Raw genomic sequence first — 22,115 nt, 5'->3', positions numbered from 1 at the left:
GAAAAGAAATGGAGCAAAATCAATTTAATTGCTAGTTCAGGTTAGAGTTTGTGGCTTCTTGTTGGGCCAGCTTGAGCTATCTAGTCTGTCAAATGAACACATATGATATTGGTAGTAGCCTGTAATTACAGTTTAAAGATTCATTAACTCAATGAGTGATAACTGAGAAGTCTGTTTTTTGCTGTTTAGCCCTCCAGTTAAAGATTCTTGGTAATATAGAAACAAACAATTTCACATAGGATGGATTCTAGCAAATCTTTCCCAATTGTTATGGATTATGATCTCCTCTCATCTTCAAGGTGAAAGTACCGGTCCTAGATAAAGAGTAAGAAACAGCTGAAGACTGAAATCCTAACTTGCATGTTTTTTTTTAAATGGATAGACTACATGAGGAGTTGAAGGAGTAATATTGGACTTTGTGTTACAAATGTCACACTGCATAGCTCACAGTAAGACAGAGCATTTATAAGAGCAAAGGTGTTATTGGCAAGTAATACTATTTGGGGACACTGATTTATCATCATTAGGGATGGCCCTGAAATTTGGGAGCATTAGAAGGTAACCTGCAGTCTGACAGTTCACTGGATTGAGGTCTCAGGGTCTAGCAGTACTTTGAAATGGATCCTAGGATGCCTGGAGCACCGTAGTAGAGGCTTATGGGAGCACCTCGGGGGGACAGTGGGGCAGGACCCCCGTGCATTGCTTCTAGGGTCTGGGAATACGGTCTAGACTTTTGTGACCACTGAGAGAGTTCTTGGATATATAAATGTGGTAAAAGTCCTGAGAAAGGAATCCGAGAGTGAAGCAGGACTGAAGAAGGCGTAGGGAACATTTTGGTGAGGGGTGGGGCTGGAGTCCATAAATACTGCTCAGGTCTTACAGAATTGGTAGGATAGTGCTCAGCAGCAGAGGGAAAAGGAGCACAGATCCCTGAAAGGGATACAGAATAATCAAGTTGTGGATGAGACCTCCTGCCTCATTCTCCTCCAGTTACAATGGACTGGTGCCCATTTGTAGAAATATCCTTTTGCAGATGATCAGAACCTGCAAATACAGGAAGCTTTATTGCCATGTCAAGTGCTTCAAACTCTTTTGACTCTAAAGCACTTTGGAATGCCTTGAGGATATGAAATGTACTATATAAGTACAAATTGGTCTTAAAAAATCTCTCCCAATATTTGGGAAACACCACACTGCCACATAGTACCATCAGATTGAAACTTACTCATTTGTGTTGATGGAGAAGCAAAATTACTGAATCAAGAAAGACTCGGCAGATAAACACAACAAACACTGTACTTATCTTTAGACCATCTGTTTCAAAGCAGTAATAGTTCTGAGCAGTTCTCCTCGGTAACTTTTAACCATGAGTCCATCATGGAAAGGGTTTTATGAGAAATGAACGTCATGGGATGTATCGTGAGGCTCCCAGCACATATAATGGCACAGTTAAATAGAAAATGAGGAACAAGCCTGGCTATTAGTCTCTCTTTATTTTTGTAAACCAAACTGGTACAAAAGAAAATTTAAAAACATCACAATGAATGAACAAGATCAAAGTGGATTTCAATGGCATCAGGGTAACATCTCGGCTGTTGAAATACCATGGTGCTAGCTGAATTAAATACCAATCAACACCTCAGTCGGCTTTCACATATCCAATTAATGCTCGACAACGTATAAACAGATAGCTGGTTGGCGTGCCAAACGAGGCACTTGGCCTGTGGCCTGCAGCCTGCAGACAGGATATGACTTTGACATCATCTTATAAACAAGAGAACTTCCATTTAATACACTTCAAAGTCATAGACATTTTCCCAATGTAATTAGAGTTGTCAGAGGAGAAAACCATAGGGGGTTAAATTGGATAGTTCCTGAAAACGGGTGTGGGAATCGTGATGCTCGATTGCCCTGTGCCCATTCAATGTAATGCATGCCAACTTTGTGCTGCCTACTCATTATAATGGTTTCTGTGTGTAGCCTGCATTGTGTTGTTCATTGGCTGTACACATTAACTGTGTTAAAAGGTTGCTAGAGTTCCAACCCAACAAAATTTCACTTACGCACAGAAAAGACAATTTTACACACATAAATGAGACACTGAAATCCCTTCTCAGTGAGGATAATGGAATCCATTATGTGGCTAGCTAAAATTCATATAGAAAGCTAAATATAGAATTTATAATCCGAAACAGAACAGATCCTTAGTTCCATTGCAATATTCTAAATGGTCTGATATCATTCTCAATTAGACTGTCAGAATTCTCGCTGAAAGTGGTGCAAATCAAAACTGAAATAACAAGTCATACGTCCTACTCCTCAAATGTACCAATAACAAATAAAGAGAATGAACCACTGTTCAACAGTAGGTTAGCAGTCACAAGCTACATTACAAAGAAAAACGTGAAATTGGAATTTAAACATTTTTCACTAAATGAATTTACATGTTTTTACCAGCTGGTATCATATTTCTAAACTGGGTCCTATACTTATATTATAATTCTTTAATTTATCATTCAGCATAAAAATAATATTTTCAGCATTTTTACTTTAATTTGCTTTAATTGAGAACACTGTACTTTTTAAAATTTAGGGTGCATCCTTCACTTTGTTCAATATATTTAAAGTGGCACGGTTGCCTTGTGATGCATGGCACCAGATGGCTTGTGCAGTGAGGTAGATTAGAGTTGATAGCAGTTGTCTGTAATATATTTTTAGCATGACGACAGGCTACCACTTGCATGAAGATGCCAGCTCACTCGTTTTTCAAGTTTGCTGATTTCAGAAAAAGTTACCTCCAAAAGAATTGCTGATCATATTTCAGATTGCACATTCGATTTTCTACACAGCAGACAGCTTCAGAAAATGCTACTCTAATTAAACTAGAATACAACATTCATCTCCATGTTTGCGATAAGATTAATGAAAAATAACATAATAACATGTTGCAAGTTCGATGATCAGCAAATTCGGGCTCTTGCAGTATGTGATGTACTTTCGCCATTCTTGGGTAGATGACAAGCAAAACTAGAGTGGCATCTTCCACATGGGTAGAAGTGGAATCAAGCGAGAAATAAGAAGTTATGCAGCGGGCTGCCCCACCTGCTTGTCCTCCTAATCAGCTACAACAAAAAAGAGAAGCTGGATGAATGCCAGACCATAATGTGGTCTGTACAGTTCTACTGTGTATGCGATTATGTCAGCTTAGATATTGCCTGTAATTGGAAGTGATAAGCTCAATGATATGGCTTTTCAACCCTTATGGCGTTCCTGATTATTGAACAGCCTCAAAATGCAGTAATAGAATTATTTTTATGTTGGCTTAATACTTTGTTGTTTTCACTTGTGTTTGAGGCATTATGGCATTTAACTCACTTGCTCAAGTCAAGTTACTTGGAAGCATTAACACCAAGACAGTGTCCAAATCTTTCACTGTGTCTATTAATTGGAATCATACGCAACAGGAAAAATAGTGTGTGTGCTCTGGAGTCTGGACTTTCAGCTGAAGGTTTAGTGAGAGAGATAGGATACGTGAGGACTGATCTTCCTTTATTAGATTAGAGATACAGCACTGAAACAGGCCCTTCGGCCCACCGAGTCTGTGCCGAACATCAACCACCCATTTATACTAATCCTACACTAATCCCATATTCCCAACAAACATCCCCACCTGTCCCTATATTTCCCTACCACCTACCTATACTGGTGACAATTTATAATGGCCAATTTACCTATCGACCTGCAAGTCTTTTGGCTTGTGGGAGGAAACCGGAGCACCCGGAGAAAACCCACGCAGACACAGGGAGAACTTGCAAACTCCACACAGGCAGTACCCGGAATCGAACCCGGGTCCCTGGAGCTGTGAGGCTGCGGTGCTAACCACTGCGCCACTGTGCCACTGTTCCTCCTTCCTAATCTGCTGGGTACAAATCAGTGTGGTGCATACAAAGTGTGCTCTCCCTTCCCTGGATTCAGCCTCCCTATGTTTGTAGGTTGAAGCCATTATCTTCGGCATAATGTATCTCTGCCACAAGCAGAGCCTTGCACCTAGAATATCAGTGAGGCTGGATATGCAGTCTTCGGTGAGGAAGCAGCAGCCAGAAGTCTTTCAGCCTCACAGTTGTTGTCAGGTACCATCAAGATAAGGTATGCGCCTTTTTCCTGACACCACCTTCTTTCTATCTGCCTCATCTTAGATGACATAATCTAAGTGGGGCTAGGGCTATGGCCCAGTTCTGCTTGGCACTGCTGGCAATGGACATCCAACCAGCATTCTAAGAGCAAACTGAAGTAAGAGGTGCCATTATGTCACTTCCACCAATTTGAATGCTTGCCCTGCTCCAGCCCCTTCTCTGGGAAAACCCTGGAAATTCCCAGATTTCTGCTCCCTTTTCCTCTGCTTTGCACCTGAAAGATAAACATTCCTCAGACACAAAGCAAATAAAATATATTTAAAGGCACAAGAAAAAGTATCAGTCTAGATTATTGATAAAGAGACGGAAAAGTCTAATTGGCCAGAACCCTCCCACCGTAACCTTATCATTTCATGACAGCCATTCTGTGATTTCATCAGGGCTAATGCTGTAAAATTCATGGACTCAATAATCACAAATGTTAAAAAAAATTATTAAAAATAAACACAAAGATATCTGCCCATTAACTAATTACAATAACCTCAATGATCAGGCTTTATCTAGATCTCACAACATTTGCATTTTCTTACGACAGAGTGATCCATACCATATTAAAATTCACTATCAATGTACTTGAAGCCTGCAAAATTCGGCTCCATAGGGCCAGGAGTTTTGGCACTGAAGGTGTCGGTTTAGGTGAAAAATGGTGTTTGTACCGCTCCTGCCCAGTTCTGGCATGGCCTGTGTCAAACACCATGTTATTGACAACGATAGCACGGGCAGAGTAGGTAGAATGTAGCATCAGTCAAGGTCTAATGCTGAGTTGGCACTCAACCTGTCATTTTCAATCTCGCTGCTCTACTTAACACCTCTCTTGAAAAGGCACAGCTGAGCATGTGTTCAGCAGCATGAGGTTCCCCCCACAAGTGCTTTTTAAAGGGATCATCATCCAACTTGCAGGTTGGTTGCTTTTTATTATCTACTGCGGCACAGTGGCACAGTGGTTAGCACCGCAGCCTCACAGCTCCAGCGACCCAGGTTCAATTCTGGGTACTGCCTGTGTGGAGTTTGCAAGTTCTCCCTGTGTCTGCGTGGGTTTTCTCCGGGTGCTCTGGTTTCCTCCCACAGCCAAAAGACTTGCAGGTTGATAGGTAAATTGGCCATTATAAATTGCCCCTAGTATAGGTAGGTGGTAGGGGAATATAGGGACAGGTGAGGATGTGGTCGGAATATGGGATTAGTGTAGGATTAGTATAAATGGGTGGTTAATGGTCAGCACAGACTCGGGGGGCCAAAGGGCCTGTTTCAGTGCTGTATCTCTAAATCAAAAAAAAATCAAAATTACTGGTGTGATGTTCTCAGGACCAGATTGAGGTTTAGCCGAGTTTAATAATATGAGGCAAAGACTAAGACAGAAGCAGCATGCTGCAGAACATACTAGAGTCTTCATTATTCTGTTTTACTTTTGGTTTCGCTTTCAGCTCCCTCTGTTGGCTCATGTGTGCATGGTAGCCCCAAGTGAACAATATGTACAATGCAATTCTCAAAACACGACATCCCTCTCCTTCTTAGTAAATGAGAGACACGGCATGTTTCAATGGTTTGTTTCCAAAAGTCTAAACAATAAATTTAAATATAAATAGTTCACTTCGTATGGTGGGCATTTTCTCTCACGAGTAAGATATCGTATGACATCAGGTGTGGTCTCATTTGACTCATTGTGATGCTGGCCCCCACCTGCCAAGAATGAGGCATATTAATTTTGTCATATGAACATTGATCTTTAACCTGTTGCTGGGGTGAGGAAATGACTTGTTAAACAGATCAGCTGTGGCTGGAAACAAACATTTACATACTAACAGACAGTGTTTGTGGAGACAAAGGACCATTCACTGACACATTCAAATCACAATGGACTTTGATCACCAGACATTGAAGGTGAGGAAGCTCACATTCCAGGATGACTGCTAAGATGACCGAATCCACACACAGACGTGGTCAAACCAGCTAGTCACATGACTAACCTGCTGGGCAACCTGAACTTTTTTGAATTGTGTAGACAGTTTGAGAGAGAGACTGTTTGCTCCTGGACTGTAAAGACCTCTCCTGGCTGGCTTACCACATACTCTCCTGTCTGCTCCCATCTCTTTCTCACAAGCCTCTGGACCCACTGAAAACACATGAACCTCAAGAGAGAAAAGTCTCCAATTTCGAACAAGGTTTAAGAAGAATACTGGGCCCCAACGAAAAGCAAGACCGACCTACAATCAAGGACTCTACATCGAGCTTGAAGAACAGTAACCAAAACCATCTTCAGATATTGTCTCAAACTGTTACACTTTATTTCTTCTGCTCTTTTCTGACTCTATCTGCATGTGTGTATCACGCATGCATGCTAGTGTGGGTGTGTCGTGTATCCGTAGGTGTTAATGGAATTAGAGTTTAAGTTTAATAAATTTCAATCTTTATTCTTTAAACCTAAGAAAACCTGTTTGGCTGGACTCTTTGCCTTACAATTGGAAAGCAGTGAACAAGGATTCACTAAGAGGGAGCTAAAAAAAACGATGTGTTTAAAAATAAAACGCTGTTATGGTAAGACCAGGTGAAGGCTGAGAGGGAACCCTGGACCGCTTTCTCACTGGGCCGTAACAGAAATTTGTAGGCTACTGTCCTGGATTTTACCCACAGACAAACGAGAGAAATTGGAAATGGGAAGCCAAATTGACCCCAATCAAAAAGAGCAAGATTTCAATACAGGTTTTCTTCTGGTTGTGTGTGCTTGAATACTAACATGTCTGCAACTGAAGTTAGTAGCTCCCCAAATCTGGATGAAGTAACTTGAGATATGTTAAAAGCCCTGTCTATGGAGGAGTTGAGAAGAATGGCTGAGCAGTGTGGGCTCACTGTACGTGGCAAGTCTAGGCAGTCTGAACTCCTAAAGCTAGTGGCCAACCATTTTTCCCTTGAATCTGAAGAAGCAGAAACAGGGTTAGAAGTAGACTCTGACAGGGTATTGCTAGCAAAGATACAATTGGAACAGAGAAAACTTGAATTTGAGGAAAGAGAAAAAGAAAGAGACAGGAGAAAGAAAAAGGAAGAGCCTTCCAGAAGGAACATGAAGAAAAAGAAAGACAGGAGATGGGACAGGAGAGAGAAAGAGTGAGACAGGAGGTCTATTCCCTGTTGCCAGATGAGAGTTCATCAAATTATGAACAGACGCAAAATGCTATCATCGGGGTTTATGAATTAGTACCCTAAGCCTATCGCCAAAAGTTTAGAACCCTCGAGAAGCAAAAGCTAATCAAACTTAAGTGGAGTTTGAAAGAAGTAACAGCTGGCTTTTGACCAGTGGCTGATGGCTCTTAAAGTACAGCTTAGCTATGAAAATCTCAGAGAAGTAATTCTGTTAGAAGAATGTAAAAACTCTCTCCCAGTCTCCATAAAGACACATGTAGAGGAGCAGCAGGACCAGAGAGCCCGGAAAGCAGCCATGCTGGCTGATGAGTTTGCTTTAATTTATAAGTTGATTTCCCCCGGGAGAACCTTTCCTAATCACCCCCACAAATCTGAAAAGGACGAAGGGTGGGAAGGTGATAGGAGTCCAAGCAATCCTGGGAGAGAAAGAAAAGCAGGAGCCACAGGGGGCCCTCCTCTAGCCAAAAAAGAAAGTGCTGTGAGCAGGGGTGAGACCCGGAGACCTGTGTGCTTCCATTGTAATAAATCAGGTCATGTAAAAGCTAACTGCTGGAAACTAAAAGGAAAACCTGCAGGGTTAATCAGGGCTCATCCGCTCAGTGAAGAAGCAAACCTGATGGAAAGCACAGCAGAACAAGCTGTGGCTTTAACTGCAGTAAGAGTGAGACCCAGGAAGCACACGGCTGCAAGTGCAGGAAAATTTAATAGGATTCCTGAGCGTTATCAGGGTTTTGTGTCTGAAGGGAAAGTAACCCCATACCCCTCGAGTGGGGCAGGCAAGCCCATAGTAATCGTCAGGGACACAGGAGCCACTAGATCTCTTTTACTGGGAAAAAGCCTGACCTTTCCCCCAGAGAGTGCAGTGAACACCAGAATGCTGGTGAATGATATTGGAGGGCAGTGTATGCCTGTACCTGTACACCGGCTGCACCTGGAGTGCGACCTAGTTTCAGGACCAGTGACCATAGGGATTGTCCCGAGTTTGCCTGTGGACGGGGTTGACCTGCTCCGAAGTAATGATCTGGCAGGGGTGAAGGTGGTACCCCCCCACCCCCCCAGTAGTGAAAGAATAACCACAGGAGGTCAGAAAGACGGTCTCCTGCAGTTTCCCTGAATGTGTAGTGGATCAGGCCATGAACAAACCAGTTCCCCCAGAAGAGATTGAATTGGCACTGCAGGCAAATGACCATGAGGTCTGTCTGTCCGAGACTTTCTTTGGGAAGTTAGAAGACCCAGGGAGTGAATTAAATAAAGTTTCCCTAGCTGACGGTCAGAGAGCTGACCCAGTATTGTGAGAATTAGCACAGGCTGCCCAGTCTGAAAGTGAAGCAGAGGGAGTCCCTGATTGCTACTACTTAAAGAATGAGGTACTGATGAGGGAATGGAGTTCTCCTCACAGACCTGAGAGCAAGGAGTGGCAGCAGTGCACCAGTTAGTGGTGCCGCAGAGGTACCGGAGGGAAATATTAAGAAGGGCCCACGAGACTGCAGTGGCTGTATATGCCGGTATACAAAAGACCAAAGTCCGCATAAGACAGCAGTTTGGCTGGCCAAAACTCCACAAAGATGTGGTGGAGTACTGCAGGAGTTGCCACATGTGCCAGGTTGCGGGGAAATTAGGAAGTTGCGGGGACATCTGTGGTGGGCAAGTTGCTGGAGTCTATAATCAAGGATAGGGTGACTGAACACCTAGAAAAATTTCAGTTAATCAGGGACAGCCAACATGGATTCATGACGGGAAGATCATGCCTGACAAATCTCATTGAAATTTTTGAAGAGGTGACTAAGATGACAGGGGAATGTCTATGGATGTTATTTATATGGACTTACAGAAGGCATTTGATAAAGTCCCACATAAGAGACTGCTAATTAAGGTAGAAGCCCATGGAGTTGAGGGCAAATTATTGACATGGTTAGGAAGTTGGTTGAGTGGTAGGTGACAGAAAGTGGGGATAATGGGTCAATACTCCGATTGGCAGGATGTAACTAGTGGTGTCCCACAGGGATCTGTGTTGGGGCCTCAATTATTCACATTATTCATTAACGACGTAGATGATGGCATAGTAAGTCATATATCCAAAGTTGCTGATGATACAAAGTTAAGCGGCATTGTGGACATTCCAGATGATAGCATAAAATTGCAGAGATATTGACAGACTAGATAAGTGGGCAAAACTGTGGCAGATGGATTTCAATGCGGGCAAGTGTGAGGTTATCCATTTTGGACCAAAAAAGGATAGAGGAGCGTACTTTCTAAATGGGAAGAGGTTAAGTACAGTGGATGTCCAAAGAGACTTGGGAGTTCAGGTGCACAGATCTTTAATATGCCACGAGCAAGTGCAGAAAATAATCAAAGAGGCTAATGAAATGCTAGACTTTATATCTAGAGGATTGGAGTATAAAGACACAGAGGTTATGCTGCAGCTGTACAAAACCCTGGTTAGACCCCACTTGGAGTACTGTGAGCAGTTCTGGGCACCACACCTTAGGAAGGATATATTGGCCTTGGAGGGAGTGCAACGTAGGTTTACAAGAATGATACCTGGACTACAGGGGTTAAGTTACGAGGAGAGATTACACAAATTAGGTCTGTTTTTGCTAGAATTTAGAAGGTTAAGGGGTGATCTGATTGAAGTCTTCAAGATATTAACAGAAGACAGGTTAGATAAAGGTAAACTATTTCCACTGGTTGGAGATTCGAAAACTCGGGGGCATAGTCTTAAAAATTAGGACCAGACTGTTCAGGAGAGATGTTAGGAAGCACTTCTTCATGCAAAGGGTGGTAGAGGTTTGGAACTCTCTCCCACAAACAGCAGTTGAAGCTAGAACAGTTGTTAATTTTAAATCTGAGATAGATAGATTTTTGTTAAGCAAAGATATTAAGGGATATGGGCCAAAGGCAGGTATATGGAATTAGGCCGCGGATCAGCCATGATCTCATTGAATGGCAGGACAGACTCGAGGGACTGAATGGCCTACTCCTGGTCCTATCTTCCTATGTTCCTATGTTCCGATAGGAGGACCCTCCAGCAGAGGACTGGTGAACTGTAAGGGACTCCTGCTGAGAACAAAAGGGGACAGGCACACGGCTGGAAAACGTTTAGAAAGGGGAGAGGAAAAAGCGACCATGAGGGCAGGTTAAATGAAGTCCGGGAGGAATCCTGGATGAAAACCCCTACTGTCCAGTCAACCAACCCCAAAAATTCAAAACGTTAGAACCCATATCCTCCTATGTAAATGCAGACACTAGAAGCACCCCACCAGAGTTACTAACAGCATTTACAGGAACCTGCAGAGCCAAAGAAAGACTTCAAGGGAACAGGGAAACAGTGAGGGTGATGCCTCACTGAGTCAAAGTGCAACAGGGGAGTGCAGTAGAGTCTGCACAAATACCTGCAGGCAAGAGTGTCCCAGAGGACAAAGGGGAGATTAGCAAAGAATCCTCCCCCATAGTCCCAAAAAGGGTGAACCATCCATCCCTTGAAGTCAAAAGCCTTTGCATTACTCAGCAAAACAATGAAAGAGAGTTCAGGATAGACCCGCCCACTACTGACTCTCCTGAGGCAGAAAATTCAAATTTAGGGCAAATTAAATCTCACCCTCCCCCTTTGCAGACCTCAACAGGAACAAAGACCCTAGGCATTCATGGAAATGGGCAAAGTGAAGAAAAGCTTCTCCAAAGAACCACATATTTATCTGGATGCCAAAAAACAGGTAGTTAAAGCAGCACTGCCACCAAGAAAAGACAGACTGTAATAAGTTTTAGGATTTATGAATGAATGTGAATGAATGAGAGAGAGAGACAGACGCGTGTTTTCCCCCTGTATCTTATATTTTCTCTCTTGACCCTTTTAATGAAATGCTGTTTTTAAAAATCACATTTTATTCTGCTGGGTGTGGATGTCTTATGCAGACCCCCACCTGCCACGAATGAGGCATATTAATTTTGTCATATGAATATTGATTTTTAACCTGTTGCTGGAGCGAAGAAATTACTTGTTAAACAGATCAGCTGTGGCTGGAAAATAAATTACATACTAACAGACAGTGCTTGTGGAGACAAAGGACCATTCCCTGACACATTCAACCCACAATGGACTTTGATCACCAGACATTGAAGGTGAGGAAGCTCACATTCCAAGATGACTGCTAAGAAGGCAGAATCCACACACAGACGTTGTCAAACCAGCTAGTCACATGACTAACCTGCTGGGCATCCTGAGCTTTTTTGAATTGAAGAGACAGTTTGAGAGAGAGACTGTTTGCTCCTGGACTGTAAAGACCTCTCCTGGCTGACTCACCACAGCCTCTCCTGTCTTCTCCCATCTCTTTCTCACAAGCCTCTGGACCCACTGAGGACACATGAACCTCAAGAAAGAAAAGTCTCCTACATCGAACAAGGTTTAAAACGAAAATTGGGCCCCAACGAAAAGCAAGACCTACCTACAATCAAGGATTCTACAGCGTGCTTGAAGAACAGCATATCAGGGTAGGCGGTGGCGTAGTAGTATTATCAGTGGACGAGTAACTCAGAGACCCAGGGTATTGCTCTGGGGACATGGTTTCGAATCCCACCACAGCAGAAGGTGGAATTTGAATTTAATTAATAAATCTGGAATTAAAAGCTAGTCTAATGATGGCCATGAAACCATTGTCGATTGTTGTCGATTGGTTCTCTAATGTTCTTTAGGGAAGGAAATCTGCTGTCCTTACCTGGTCTGGCCTACATGTAACTCCAGACCCACAGCAACTCTTACATGCCCTCTGAAATGGCCTAGCAAGCCACTCAGTTGTACCTAACCGCTACGAAGTCAATAAAAAGGAATGAAACCGGACGGACCACCCGGCATCGACCTAGGCACTGGAAACGACAACGGCAAACCCAGCCGTGTCGACCCTGCAAAGTCCTTCTTACTAACATCTGGGGGCTTGTGCCAAAGTTGGAAGAGCTGTCCGACAGACTAGTCAAGCAACAGTCTGACATAGTCATACTCACGGAATCATACCTTACAGACAATGTCTCAGACACTGCAATCACCATCCCCGGGTATGTCCTGTCCCACCGGCAGGACAGACCCACCAGAGGTGGTGGCACAGTGGTATATAGTAGGGAGGGAGTTGCCCTGGGAGTCCTCAACAACGACTCCGGACCCCATGAGGTCTCATGGCATTAGGTCAAACATGGGCAAGGTAACATCCTACTGATTACTACCTACCGCCCTCCCTCAGCTGATGACTCAGTACTCCTCCATGTTGAACACCACTTGGAGGAAGCACTGAGGGTGACAAGGGCAGAAAATGTACTCTGGGTGGGGGATTTCAATGTCCATCACCAAGATTGGCTCGGTAGCACCACTACTGACCGAGCTGGCCGAGTCCTAAAGGACATAGCTGGGAGACTGGCACTGCGGCAGGTGGTAGGGGAACTAACACGAGGGAAAAACATACTTGACCTCATACTCACCAATCTGCCTGCCGCAGATGCTTCTGTCCATGACAGTATTGGTAGGAGTGACCACCGCACAGTCCTTGTGGAGACGAAGTCCTGCCTTCACATTGAGGATACCATCCATCGTGTTGTGTGGCACTATCACCATGCTAAATGGGATAGATTTCGAACTGATCTAGCAATGCAAAACTGGGCATCCATGAGGCGCTGTAGGCCATCAGCAGCAGCAGAATTGTACTCAAACACAATCTGTAACCTCATGGCCCAGCATATCCCCCACTCTACCATTACCATCAAGCCAGGAGACCAACCCTGGTTCAATGAAGAGTGCAGGAGTGCATGCCAGGAGCAGCACCAGGCATACCTCAAAATGAGGTGTCAACCCGGTGAAGCTACAACCCAGGACTACTTGCATGCCAAACTGCGTAAGCAGCATGTGATAGACAGAGCTAAACAATCTCATAACCAACGGATCAGACCTAAGCTCTGCAGTCCTACCACATCCAGCTGTGAATGGTGGTGGACAATTAAACAACTAACTGGAGGAAGTGGCTCCACAAATATCCCCATCCTCAATGATGGGGGAGCCCAGCACATCAGTGCGAAAGATAAGGCTGAAGCATTTGCAACAATCTTCAGCCAGAAGTGCCGAGTTGATGATCCATCTTGGCCTCCTCCTGAAGTCCCCAGCATCACAGATGCCAGACTTCAGCCAATTCGATTCACTCCGCGTGTTATCAAGAAATGACTGAAGGCACTGGATACTGCAAAAGCTATGGGCCCTGACAATATTCTGGCAATAGTACTGAAGGCCTGTGCTCCTGAGCTTGCTGCGTGCCTAGCCAAGCTGTTCCAGTACAGCTACAACACTGGCATTTACCCTGCAATGTGGAAAATTGCCCAGGTATGTCCTGTGCACAAGAAGCAGGACAAGTCCAATCCAGCCAATTACTGCCCCATCAGCCTACTCTCAATCATCAGTAAAGTGATGGAAGGTGTCATCAACAGTGCCATCAAGCGGCACTTGCTTAGCAATAACCTGCTCAGTGACGCTCAGTTTGAGTTCCGCCAGGGCCACTCAGCTCGTGACCTCATTACAGCCATGGACAACAAAAGAGCTTTGACTCAAGCGGTGAGGTGAGAGTGACTGCCCTTGACATCAAGGCAGCATTTGACCGAGTATGGCATCAAGGAGCCCTAGCAAAACTGAGCTCAATGGGATTCAGGGGGAAAACCCTCCGCTGACTGGAGTCATACCTCGCACAAAGGAAGATGGTTGTGGTTGTTGGAGGTCAATCATCTCAGCTCCAGGACATCACTGCAGGAGTTCCTCAGGGTAGTGTCCTCGGCCCAACCATCTTCAGCTGCTTCATCAATGACCTTCCTTCAATCATAAAGTCAGAAGTGGGGATGTTCGCTGATGATTGCACAATGTTCAGCACCATTCGTGACTCCTCAGATACTGAAGCAGTCCATGTGGAAATGCAGCAAGACCTGGACAATATCCAGGCTTGGGCTAATAAGTGGCAAGTTACATTAGCGCCACACAAGTGCCAGGCAATGACCATCTCCAACAAGAGAGAATCTAACCATCTCCCCTTGACATTCAACGGCATTACCATTGCTGAATCCCCCACTATCAACATCCTCGGGGCTGCCATTGACCAGAAACTGAACTGGAGTAGCCATATAAATACCGTGGCTACAAGAGCAGGTCAGAGGCTAGGAATCCTGAGGCGGGTAACTCACCTCCTGACTCCCCAAAGCCTCTCCACCATCTACAAGGCACAAGCCAGGAGTGTGATGGAATACTCTCCACTTGCCTGGATGGGTGCAGCTCCAACAACACTCAAGAAGCTCGACACCATCCAGGACAAAGCAGCCCGCTTGATTGGCACCCCATCAACAAACATTCACTCCGTCCACCACCGAAGCACAGTGGCAGCAGTGTGTACCATCTACGAGATGCACTGCAGCAATGCACCAAGGCTCCTTTGACAGCACCTTCCAAACCCGCAACCTCTACCAACTAGAAGGACAAAGGCAGCAAATACATGGGAACACCACCACCTGCAAGTTCCCCTCCAAGTCACACACCATCCTGACTTGGAACTATATCGCCGTTCCTTCACTGTCGCTGGGTCAAATTCCTGGAACTCCCTTCCTAACAGCACTGTGGGTGTACCGACCCCAAATGGACTGCAGCGGTTCAAGAAGGCAGCTCACCACCACCTTCTCAAGGGCAATTAGGGATGGGCAATAAATGCTGGCCTGGCCAGTGACGCCTACATCCCATGAATGAATAAAAAAAATGTAACCAAAACCATCTTCAGATATTGCCTCAAATTTTTACACTTTATTTCTTCTGCTCTTTTCTGACTCTATCTGCATGTGTGTATCGCGTATGCATGCTAGCGTGGGTGCGTCATGTATCCGTAGGCATTAACAGAATTAGAGATTAAGTTTAATAAATTTCAACCTTATTTCTTTAAACCTAAGAAAACCTGCTTGGCAAGCAGTGAACAAGTATTCACTAAGGGGGAGCTGAAAGAACGGTGTGTTTAATAACAAAACCCTGTTATGGTAAGACCAAGTGAAGGCTGAGAGGGAACCCTCGACCCCTTTCTCACCTGGTCATAACACTCATGCTCTTCATCTGAGATGTCAATGTCAGAATCAGCTTCAATGCTTACGAGTGGTGTTTTCAGTGCTTTGAAGAATGACATGTTTCTTGTGATGATTTGCAAACTGCGCTTAGCAGTGATCATTGATCCTTTTGTGTTGGTCACAACAAATGGTTGGGTGTCATAAGGGGTTGTTTGCTTTCCAACATGACCATCATGTTTCACAAGTACTTATCTCCTGGCTTTAGCAGTGTAGCTCTAAATTCCATGTTTCACTCTGCATTTAACTTCATTCGATCCTTCTGTTCTCGATCGCGTTCACGTACATGTTGATCACTCCATGGGTAGCTCAGGTAGACATTTGTGCATAGGATGTGCAAAGGTAAGGGCAGCTAGAGGTTTTCCAGTCGTCAAGTGAGGAGTCACTCTGTAATTACAGAGAAAGTGATATAGTTCTTACTTCCATAACTTCTTATCAGCTGTAGCTGTACGTATTACTTTTTCAAGGTTCGCATAAATCTCTCGACTTCTCCATTAGCTCTTGGCCAACGGGTTGTGATTTTTCAATGAGTGAACCCTGGGTAGTTCCTGAATTTGCTGAACTCACCACTGTTGAATGGGGGTCCATTATCACTTCTTACTGTTTGAGGGATTCCAAACAATGCGAAGATCTGTTTAAGCTTTGGGGTGACTGCTTTTGTTGAAGTTGATATAACTAATTCCATGATTGGGAATCTGCTGTAGTCATCAGTGACAACAAGCAGGCATTCACCTGTGGGCAAATCTGTGAAGTCAATGCTGACTTCAATCCATGGTCCTGGAGGTAGTTCGGACATCTTGAGAGGATCACGAAGATTTAACATTGTGGTTGCTTGACATGGCAAACACTGATTGATTTTGTGCTCTACCGTGTGGTCAATTCCTGGGAACCATAACTTTTTCCCTAAGGAGTTGTCCAGTTTTGTCTCTTCCCTGGTGTCCTACATGTGCTGTATATACAACACGTTCCCTCAATGACTGTGGAATGGCAATACAGTTATTGCACAATACGAGATCAGATGTGATTGTAATGATGAGCTCATTTTGAACATTGTAAAGACCTTGTGGTGTGTGAACGATTTCGCTTATAGACGTTTTCTTGATCACATCTTTCCAGTTTCGTGATTCTATAGCCTTCATACATAAATGCAAAGCCTCAAGTTGTTTTGTCGCTGCTTTAATGTTGGCTAGCTTTAGTGACTTTGGCACCACATTTCTGCTTACATAGTTAAGATGTTGCTCAGCAACCTTTTCCTCATGACTAGTAGGAGTGACAGTTCACAACAGATGTTGCAAAAGATAGTCCACTGGGTTGAGATAGCCTGGCTGATACTCAACATGGAAATCGTATTCTTGTAGTTTGAATACCCAATGTTCTATTTGATTGGGTGGTTTGCTATTTTGGTCTTGAACAATCTCATGAGTGGTCTATGATCAGTTATTACTTTAAATTCGCTTCCATATAAGTAGAGGTGAAAGTGTCTCTCTCTGTTAGTGAATAACGTTGCTCTACAGGTGTTAACGATCTGCTTGTCAACGCAACAATTGATGGGTTACCTGACTTGGCTTTCTGTACGAGAACTGCACATAAGACAACTGGGCTTGCATCCGCAACTAGCTGGGTGGCTTTCTCAGGGTTGAAATAGGCACTTGTGCAACTTGCTGACAATAGTCGTTTGATCTAGTGTACCACCTGTTTGTGTGATTTAGTCCATTCCCACTTGGTGGTCTCTTTTTTCAGATCACAGAGGGGAACAGATAGCGTAGCGAGGTCAGGAATAAAGCTGCAGCATCTGAAAATCCCAGCAGACTTCGGACTTCTTGCACGTTTGTAGGATCTGCAGTGGCTTCAACTTTCCGTGGATCAGATGATACTCCTTTAACCACTGAACACGTGACCAAAGAATTCAATTCTGCCTTCAGTATACAAACACTTATCTTTGTTCAAGGTGATGTTATATTCTCTGAGACATTGTAGGCATGCATGTAGGCATGACTTGAGTTCCCTTCTGGTGCAGCCATTGATGAGAATGTCATCACTGACGTTCAGCATGCCTTCAAGTCCTTGAAGTGCAAAGTGAATCAAGTGCTGAAATACCTCAGCTGCTGAGCTGACTCCAAAGTTGAGCCTCTTGTATCGAAAATGTCCAATATGAGTGGAGAATACAGTAAGATGTCTCAATTCTTCTGCAAACTCGATTTGATAGTAGTCCGCATTGAGGTTAAGTTTAGCAAAATGTTTAGCACCATTCACTTTCTCTACGATATCATCGATTGTCGGTGTCAAAGTGTTTTTCTCATTGTATGGCTTGGTTTGGTGATCGCATATCAATGCAGATTCTAATCTGGTTCTCGCTCTTGAGTTTCTTGACGACTTGTATGAGTGACTCCCAGGGGTAGGCTCATCCCCAACTTTCTCAATAATGTCAAGGTCAAGTAGGTGTTGAAGTCTCTTCTCTGTCTGTTTCCTGACATGGAATGGTATTCGGCACTGTTGATGCGCAACTGGGGGCACCTTGGGATCTACATGCAGCTTGCATATGGCACTTTTCAGTTTGCCGATACGAGTGATGTGATCAGCTTACAGTTTGAGAATGTTTTTGTTATGCGAAGGAATCGCGTATGTGACTGCAATCATGTGCAGATCTGTTGCTGTGTGGAAACTGATAAGTGTGTCACATTCTCCAGATATGACGTAGAATACAGCTTTAGTTCTAGTATCTTTGAATGAGACTGGCATTCCAAAAGTTCAGAGTATTTTCAGAGTTTTGTCATTTGTAAGGGATAATTTTCGTATTCACTGGTTTGCAGAGAACAGGGAAATCCTGAAGTTTGTTGAATGTTTTGTCTCCCATGAGATTGACAGATGCTCATCTGTCACATGTGGTTATTTTCTATGTATGAGAGAGAGGACAAAAGTATATTCAGGGTCATCTGCCTCTACTTTGGCTACATTCTCTCACCCTTTTGCTGTGGTATGCATATGTGACACCCTTCTGTTGGTATTGGTCTTAGTAGCTGATTTTGTTGATGTGCGACAAACACAAGCAAAATGGTTGGGTTTTCCACAAGCTTTACACTGTTACACTGTTTACCAGTAGCAGGACACTGTCTGGTGTGGGTAAGCACTGCCACAGTGGAAACATTCTTTGGATAAGTCACAACTCTGTTTGTGAGATGGCTGTTGTTGTTTTGCAGGTAGTTTCCTGGCATGTGAGTGATGGATAGTGTTCACAAGAGTAGAACTTGGAGTGTGGTTGTTACTGTTAGCAACCTCACCTTCAGTAGCTGTGGACTCTGAGAGCACAAGTGTTCTTGCTAACTCCAGCAGCTCTAACAGCTTTCTGTCTTTCTCAAGTGCTTTTCGGTGTAGTTGACTGGAGAGGCAGCCTTCGATTATTTGTGTTTTGATTTCCCATTCAACATATTCAATATCACCAATGTCACGTTTGGTTGCTAGTTGACTCAATCACTTGCAATATTGGTCAATTGTGTCATTTGCTTTTGCTTAGTGCATTGGAAGATAATGGTTTTGTATATGATGTTTTTCTTGGATGTAAAGTAGGTCGTTAGTACATTTATTTCTGAGTCGTAGTCATTTTACTCAGGCATAAGTGTCTCAAAGATATCTTCGAATTCTTCACCTCCATCGTGTAGAAGTAAGGCCTTATTCCTGTGTCAACTGTGATTGCAAAAACCTGCCGTCACGCCTTTGAACCATTGTAACCACTTTTGCCAACGCGGGGATACAGATGATGGCTCTGAATGCTTATCTAAAAGTGGTAGATTGGCCATAGACAATGCCTTATTAATCAGAAACACTGTGATAATGCATGATCAGGGATCCAGGATTACGTTCCTTTTCAGAGGAAACTTCTCTGCAATGATCCGAGATTTTATTTTGATTGGATGGTTATTTTGGAGAGATCGGTGTGTGTGCATACACTGTACAAACTTCCTCTGTGTGTGTAAGTCTCCAACTTAAAATACTGTCTTCAGAAAAGCAGACAACAACCTTGCAAAAATTTCATATCTCAAGGCAGTGGTTGTGTTTTTCATCATCCATTTCTTGTTACCTCATTGCCATTGTGATGTTCTTGGAACTGGAGTGAGGTTTAGTAAGAAATATGAGGCAAAGAATAAGACAGAAGCAGCATGTTGCAGAACATAATGGAGTCTTCTTTATTCTGTTTTACTTTCATTTTCTCTTCCAGCTCCCTCTGCTGGCTCATGTGTGCATGGTAGCCTCAAGTGAACATGTACAATGCAATTCTCTAAACACTGCAACTGGCTCTTGCTGCATTTGTGGAAGTACTATTGGAGGAGTTCAGTAAAGTTGGTAAAGTCTGCATTGAGTGGTGCTGGTCATTGGGAAAGCATTGTTTGCTTCTGAAAGGCCTCTGAGTACACCACTTTCTCCAGTCATGAGGGATATAGTTGCAGTCCCCCTTGGGAAGCAGCATCTGAGGGAGATGGAGCAGAGGCAGCAAAGAAGTCAAGTTGTTCACAGAGGGAGGAGGAGGACCATCAGCAGGAGTTCTCACCCACCTAGGATACTCCTTATCTGATTCCTCTGCAGCAGAATTAATCTGTGACCTAGACCTCCAGGGGAGCTGGCACCTACACAATCCTTTCCACCTGACCTTGCTGCAGCTACTCATGCCTGGTAACTCACCAACTGCAGATCCTATCTCTCTACTACCCTCTAACATTCACACAATGCCAGTATCTGAGCTGGTTGCTGTGAGTGTCAGATTAAATGACAGTGTTCCTTTCTTCTCAGTTTGTTCTTCCTCTAAGCCTTCAACCTCTTACACCACTGGCTGGACACGTGGCAATTCTTGGGTATCTGAAAGCATAAATACACAATGGCAGGGTTGGGGTAAGGGAAGTGGGGGTGGAAAGCAAAGGTCCATAGTAACACCATCTGCAGCTTGTACATGATAACAGGTTCTGAGATGAGGGTGAAGCGGGATTTGAGAAGGTGCATTCTGCAGGAACATACCATCATCCTCAATGGCTTCAGCAGCACCACTGGGCATGTCCTCAGTGATGTCTACTCCATCTAACCAATTAATCCTAGCACTGGCTCCTTCATTGTGGTCAGCACATGCAGCCATGCCTGCCCCTGTAGTTGCTGCTGCTCCTATGGCCCATTTTTCCTGCAAAAGAGAGGGAAGTGTGTCAATGAGTGTGGTGCATTATGTTTGGGTGATGTGCCTGCCACAGTTGAATAGCTGACAGTGTGTGCAAGCTGTGAGATGTGATGTGCAGTTCGCAGCATTGCTAACTGTGTGAGAGTGAGGTGAAGCATATGACTGTAAGGTTTGAGTTATGGTTGACAGCAACTGTTAGTAGATGAGTGAAGGGGTTATGGTGAATGGAGCAGTGTACAGGGCTAGTGCTCCAGTTGGTAGGATATGGCATATGAGGAGGCATTCATTGATCTTGCCCACTCCTGTGAGATCATTAAACTTCATGTGGCACTGCATCCAGGTCCTTAGCACCAGACTGGTGGCTTTGACCGCGATTGTCACCTGTTCCCACTGCCTTCTCAGCACTTGTCTGAAGAACCTGCCAGCCCGTGACGGAAGAGAATCTCTCTCCTCCCGTCGACCTCCTGCACCAAGGACTCCAGCGCAGCATCCAAAATCCTTGGGGCACGCATTCTTGTCTGTTGCACCATTGCACCTCCTTCCTCCAGCTCTTCAAATCTTCTGCAAGCAGTTCCAGCCCCTGCTGCAGCCAGAATGCACCTTGCTTTGGAAAGATGCAGTCTGGGTTTAATTAGTGCAGGCTCACTTTAAGTGGTGCTAGCCTCACACGAACTTGAGGTCCCTGCTGAGGCACACAGCCACTCAGCAGCACATTCAGTGCTGGGCTGCACACCACAACCATTCAAATAAGCAGGCTGTATAAAGTTTGCGTGTTGCCTGCATCACTTTGAACAAGCATGGAGTAATCAAGCATCACAATTCCTGTGCCCGATTTCTGGGTTTATCCAATTTTGCTACCATAATTTTTTTAAACAAGTCAATAGAAGAGGTACAGTACAAAATTATTGCTATAACTTGTATGATACTTATCTCAGCTTGTTGATATTACAACAGAGGTCCACATGATCATAATACTACCATACTGTATGTTATCACCCAAGCAAGGATTCATAAATATAATCAATAGTTACTTTAGCATTCTATCACCATCTTTAAAAGTGTTGTTGCATGTGGGTGCCACATTTTTGCATACTGCGTGCTGCACCATTACAATACTGATTGGATTCAGTGCAATAGGCGTCTGTAACCCAGTGTGCTACTTGTTACAGACTCTTTTGCACATAATTTATCACTGATCCACAGTGCTCATAAATCTAAAATATTTATCATCATGTTACAATGCATATCCCTTTGAAAGTTTCAGAAGTTACAATGAAATTTCAAAATTGCAGATGGCACGAAACATGGAAGTGTGGTAAACAGTGCGGAAGATAGTAATAGACTTCAAGAAGACACAGACAGAATGGTGGAAAGGGCGGACACATGGCCAATAAAATTCGATGCAGCACATTGTTAGGTGATATATTTTGGTAGGAAGAATGAGGGGAGACAATGCATGCCAAATTGATTAAATGGAGTGCAAGAAGAGGGAGACATGAGGTGCTTATGCAGAAATCTCT

General features: G+C 44.0%; 1 protein-coding gene across 1 annotated transcript in view; it reads right to left on the bottom strand.

Annotated features, from left to right (window-relative positions):
• dntt (deoxynucleotidyltransferase, terminal) overlaps positions 1-22,115 on the bottom strand; it is a 308,067-nt gene that overhangs the window by 259,195 nt on the left and 26,757 nt on the right. The window lies entirely within an intron of this gene.

Source organism: Heterodontus francisci, chromosome 20 (genome assembly GCF_036365525.1).
Source record: "Heterodontus francisci isolate sHetFra1 chromosome 20, sHetFra1.hap1, whole genome shotgun sequence".
In the NCBI taxonomy this organism is placed as follows: Eukaryota; Metazoa; Chordata; class Chondrichthyes; order Heterodontiformes; family Heterodontidae; genus Heterodontus; species Heterodontus francisci.
Note: the sequence above shows the minus strand (reverse complement) of the source record. Positions and strands in the feature narration are given on the sequence as shown.